Source organism: Schistocerca piceifrons, unplaced genomic scaffold, assembly GCF_021461385.2.
Source record: "Schistocerca piceifrons isolate TAMUIC-IGC-003096 unplaced genomic scaffold, iqSchPice1.1 HiC_scaffold_936, whole genome shotgun sequence".
NCBI lineage: Eukaryota > Metazoa > Arthropoda > Insecta > Orthoptera > Acrididae > Schistocerca > Schistocerca piceifrons.
The window spans coordinates 5,525,767-5,530,766 of record NW_025729208.1 but is presented as its reverse complement, the minus strand read 5'-3'; the positions used below and the strand labels follow the sequence as shown (position 1 = coordinate 5,530,766).

The following is a 5,000-nucleotide window of genomic DNA, read 5'->3' as shown; positions in this document are numbered from 1 at the left end:
CTGTCGACCATAGCACCCAATCTCCAGTGGCTCTGCCGCACGAAGCCGTGGACCGGCAATGACTCCACCCGCACCCGTTCGTGCACCACCCCAACCGCCAAACGCGCACCTCCAGCGGATGAACGGCGGACGTTTCCCGCACTCGTAAAGTGCAATCCACCCCTATAACGTGCGTTTCATGAAGAGTTATTGCCAATATGCGACATTCCCGCTGTCCCTATACATGAGCCGCGACCTGTACCACTTACGAGCGAGAGACGCGATCGCGTTGCTCACTGTACGGCGTCCGATACCGAGCCATCAGCATGTCGGTCCCCATGCGCGTTGCACTCGCACTCGCAGTCGCAAAAACGTGGGGCAAATATATTACGCGGAAGAGTTATAACAGACCGAGCCCCACTGCATGAGGGGAGTCTTTGTCACTAATGTACACAGATGGAACATTTTGGACTGGAACCAGATTACCCGTACACACGGCGCTGATTAGTAATCAATGCAGAGCCATCAAACTACAGAATATATATACAACTGTCCGTATACATGCTGAAAGAGTCTGCCCACAATGGGAACCACACGTCAGCCAGCCACTCTGATCACGCACCACTCTCTGCTTCTAACGGGCGCACATACAATATGTAAGCACCAGCATGGAACAACATCCAGTGCATCCTCTCCGCCACATTACACAATCCACACTATCACAACCAGACCAGGAGGTCCATGCGGAAAATACAATATCCCACCCTTTCGACATCCACCATTGCGCAGATCAGGCACCAACACCCACACATGTCCTATACAACGGTGCACCCAACATCACAATAGTACCTCCTGTCACAGCGCACAAACAATGACATGAGTCAAAGACACAGGTCTGACACAAGCATAGAATTGGAGCGCCGCCTCTAATAAGCCAAAGGTGCATCCTGACGTGACAAATCTGATCATGTCACAAGCATTCACTTACTATAATCACTATCAACGAACCTGCCGCCCCCGCCCCCCCCTACACCTTTCCTTACAACAACGTGTAACCTAACCTAACCTAACCTATGTTGTACCTTAACCTAACCTATGTTGTACCTTAACCTAACCTATGTTGTACCTTAACCTAACCTATGTTGTACCTTAACCTAACCTATGTTGTGCCTTAACCTAACCTATGTTGTGCCTTAACCTAACCTATGTTGTGCCTTAACCTAACCTATGTTGTGCCTTAACCTAACCTATGTTGTGCCTTAACCTAACCTATGTTGTGCCTTAACCTAACCTATGTTGTGCCTTAACCTAACCCATGTTGTGCCTTAACCTAACCCATGTTGTGCCTTAACCTAACCCATGTTGTGCCTTAACCTAACCCATGTTGTGCCTTAACCTAACCCATGTTGTGCCTTAACCTAACCCATGTTGTGCCTTAACCTAACCCATGTTGTGCCTTAACCTAACCCATGTTGTGCCTTAACCTAACCCATGTTGTGCCTTAACCTAACCCATGTTGTGCCTTAACCTAACCCATGTTGTGCCTTAACCTAACCCATGTTGTGCCTTAACCTAACCCATGTTGTGCCTTAACCTAACCCATGTTGTGCCTTAACCTAACCCATGTTGTGCCTTAACCTAACCCATGTTGTGCCTTAACCTAACCCATGTTGTGCCTTAACCTAACCCATGTTGTGCCTTAACCTAACCCATGTTGTGCCTTAACCTAACCCATGTTGTGCCTTAACCTAACCCATGTTGTGCCTTAACCTAACCCATGTTGTGCCTTAACCTAACCCATGTTGTGCCTTAACCTAACCCATGTTGTGCCTTAACCTAACCTATGTTGTGCCTTAACCTAACCTATGTTGTGCCTTAACCTAACCCATGTTGTGCCTTAACCTAACCCATGTTGTGCCTTAACCTAACCCATGTTGTGCCTTAACCTAACCCATGTTGTGCCTTAACCTAACCCATGTTGTGCCTTAACCTAACCCATGTTGTGCCTTAACCTAACCCATGTTGTGCCTTAACCTAACCCATGTTGTGCCTTAACCTAACCCATGTTGTGCCTTAACCTAACCCATGTTGTGCCTTAACCTAACCCATGTCGTGCCTTAACCTAACCCATGTCGTGCCTTAACCTAACCCATGTCGTGCCTTAACCTAACCCACGTCGTGCCTTAACCTAACCCACGTTGTCGCCTAACGTAACCCACGTTGTCGCCTAAACCTGCTCTGTAATTGTTATACGACTCGTTCAATTAGTGTAGTGTTGCCCACCCGCAACCCTCGCAATATAGTTCGCTACTCGCACTCCCCGCTCCCCTGTGTATCGCTTCATGTTAAACACCTTGCAAGTCTTGCTCACTTTCCACATGCTCCTGCTGTACACTGTAATGTGGATGGCAGCAGGACGTACATGCCGCCCCTCCCCACGTCCCCACCTTGCCCCCTGCCTTCGCAAGCTGGTTGGTGAGAACTTTGCATGTTCAATGCCCTCCGCATGCGACGTACTCAGGCTACGTTGTGGTGCGGCCTGTGTCAACTGTCCGCTAATGTCGTACGCGTAAACCACAATCTGTACTGCACATTCGTCCTTATGTACTGAATGATACATCGTGGCACATGTGTGACCGTACAACGACTGCGCCCAAAAACGGCGGACCATACAGTGCAAATATTGTGCACGCAGCTACGTGTCGTCTCCCTGTGAGAGCTGGATTGCAGTGTGGTACGCCATAGAGACGTGTGGGAGGAACGGACGCCGTGGATGGCGATCAGCATGAGCTGTCTGTTGATGTATTCGGACCTAGTCGTCTCTCCTCACACACCGTGATGGCATGGTGCACCGCGTTCCATATCTGCGACATGCTACAGAGGCCGGTTGACAGTCGTTCGAGCAATGGACATCGCATACGTACGGGGGCCACCTTCCACGTATTGTCTAGGCGTGCACATTTTGTTGCGTGTATGTGGGCAGACGTAGTGTGGCGTGACACCTGACACAGGCATGCAATAATCGTGGAAGTTGCAAATGGCGATGGACGCCTGCGTTTTCTGGTGAAGTTACGCAAATGAACAAATGGTAACCTGTTGTGGTGCGGTTGTTCTCGCTAGGGGTGAATCGGTGATGGCGACGATAGGTTGAGGTACTAACCGGTTGTTCCAGCGATACCCACCATGCCGACGAAACTGAACGGCATCTGGGTGTGAAGCGATACGCGGCGGTGGCTGGGTGGGAGCGTCCCCGGCCGGTGAGGGGGCGCCTCCCGGCGTGCTGGCCGCGCGGTGCGTGGGCGCACGCGCTACAGCCGGCTGGTGGGGGCGGCCAGTGGCAGGCGCGCCGGCCGACGGACGCGGCAGGCGTCGCAGCTGCGCGCCGGCGCACCCTGCGCGCGGCGCCGTGCGGCCAAAGTAGGTCCTCGCGGGCCCGGTGCGAAGCGCGGTGGACATCTTCAGTGTGCTGGTCCGATTGAGGACTGTGTGCGTTGAGGATGCGCTGCCGCCCGGTGCTCGGCGCCGCGACGCCGTCTGCTGCTCGGTCGCCCCAGCGGTTCTCGCTGGTGGTTTGTATCGCAGCTGTGCGGATGTGTTGGCGCGTGCGCTGTGCTGGGAGAGTTCGCTTCGGCACCCAAGTGGGGCTTTTGTCCTTCTGTGGCGCTGGCGTTGGAGCTGCCGGTCACCGTAGGTGGCGCGTGTTGTCTCCCGCCGGCAATGCCACGACAGCACGCTCCCGGGCCTCTGTCGGCAGCGGCAAGCTCAGTTGGGAGCACGGGTGGTCGCACCGAAAGCGTCTACTCGCCTAACTCCGGGCGATTGCGCCTCTCTCGAACCCGACCAAGTACTTGGGACGGCGCTGCGCGCCGCCGGGACCTGAGAGGGTTTCGAGGTGTATTGTGCAGGGGAGCTCAGCCTCCTCCTGTTTGCAGAATGATTGAGCGGACGCTTGCGTGTTCGCGCGGGCCCCCGGGACACACTCCCGGGCGGCCGGCTGCTCAGCTCTAGTTGACGCAGCTCCCTGGTTGATCCTGCCAGTAGTCATATGCTTGTCTCAAAGATTAAGCCATGCATGTCTCAGTACAAGCCGCATTAAGGTGAAACCGCGAATGGCTCATTAAATCAGTTATGGTTCCTTAGATCGTACCCACGTTACTTGGATAACTGTGGTAATTCTAGAGCTAATACATGCAAACAGAGTCCCGACCAGAGATGGAAGGGACGCTTTTATTAGATCAAAACCAATCGGTCGGCTCGTCCGGTCCGTTTGCCTTGGTGACTCTGAATAACTTTGGGCTGATCGCACGGTCCTCGTACCGGCGACGCATCTTTCAAATGTCTGCCTTATCAACTGTCGATGGTAGGTTCTGCGCCTACCATGGTTGTAACGGGTAACGGGGAATCAGGGTTCGATTCCGGAGAGGGAGCCTGAGAAACGGCTACCACATCCAAGGAAGGCAGCAGGCGCGCAAATTACCCACTCCCGGCACGGGGAGGTAGTGACGAAAAATAACGATACGGGACTCATCCGAGGCCCCGTAATCGGAATGAGTACACTTTAAATCCTTTAACGAGTATCTATTGGAGGGCAAGTCTGGTGCCAGCAGCCGCGGTAATTCCAGCTCCAATAGCGTATATTAAAGTTGTTGCGGTTAAAAAGCTCGTAGTTGGATTTGTGTCCCACGCTGTTGGTTCACCGCCCGTCGGTGTTTAACTGGCATGTATCGTGGGACGTCCTGCCGGTGGGGCGAGCCGAAGGCGTGCGACCGCCCCGTGCGTGCTCGTGCGTCCCGAGGCGGACCCCGTTGAAATCCTACCAGGGTGCTCTTTATTGAGTGTCTCGGTGGGCCGGCACGTTTACTTTGAACAAATTAGAGTGCTTAAAGCAGGCAAGCCCGCCTGAATACTGTGTGCATGGAATAATGGAATAGGACCTCGGTTCTATTTTGTTGGTTTTCGGAACCCGAGGTAATGATTAATAGGGACAGGCGGGGGCATTCGTATTGCGACGTTAGAGGTGA

At 53.4% G+C, this 5,000-nt stretch overlaps 1 non-coding gene across 1 annotated transcript in view; it reads left to right on the top strand.

Moving 5' to 3' along the window:
• The first annotated feature begins 3,997 nt into the window (after nucleotides 1-3,997).
• The window catches only part of LOC124772198, a 1,909-nt gene continuing 906 nt past the window's right edge, over nucleotides 3,998-5,000 (top strand). Inside the window, exon 1 of the ribosomal RNA XR_007013864.1 lies at nucleotides 3,998-5,000. This exon is cut by the window's right edge and continues 906 nt beyond it. This is a non-coding gene — a ribosomal RNA (small subunit ribosomal RNA).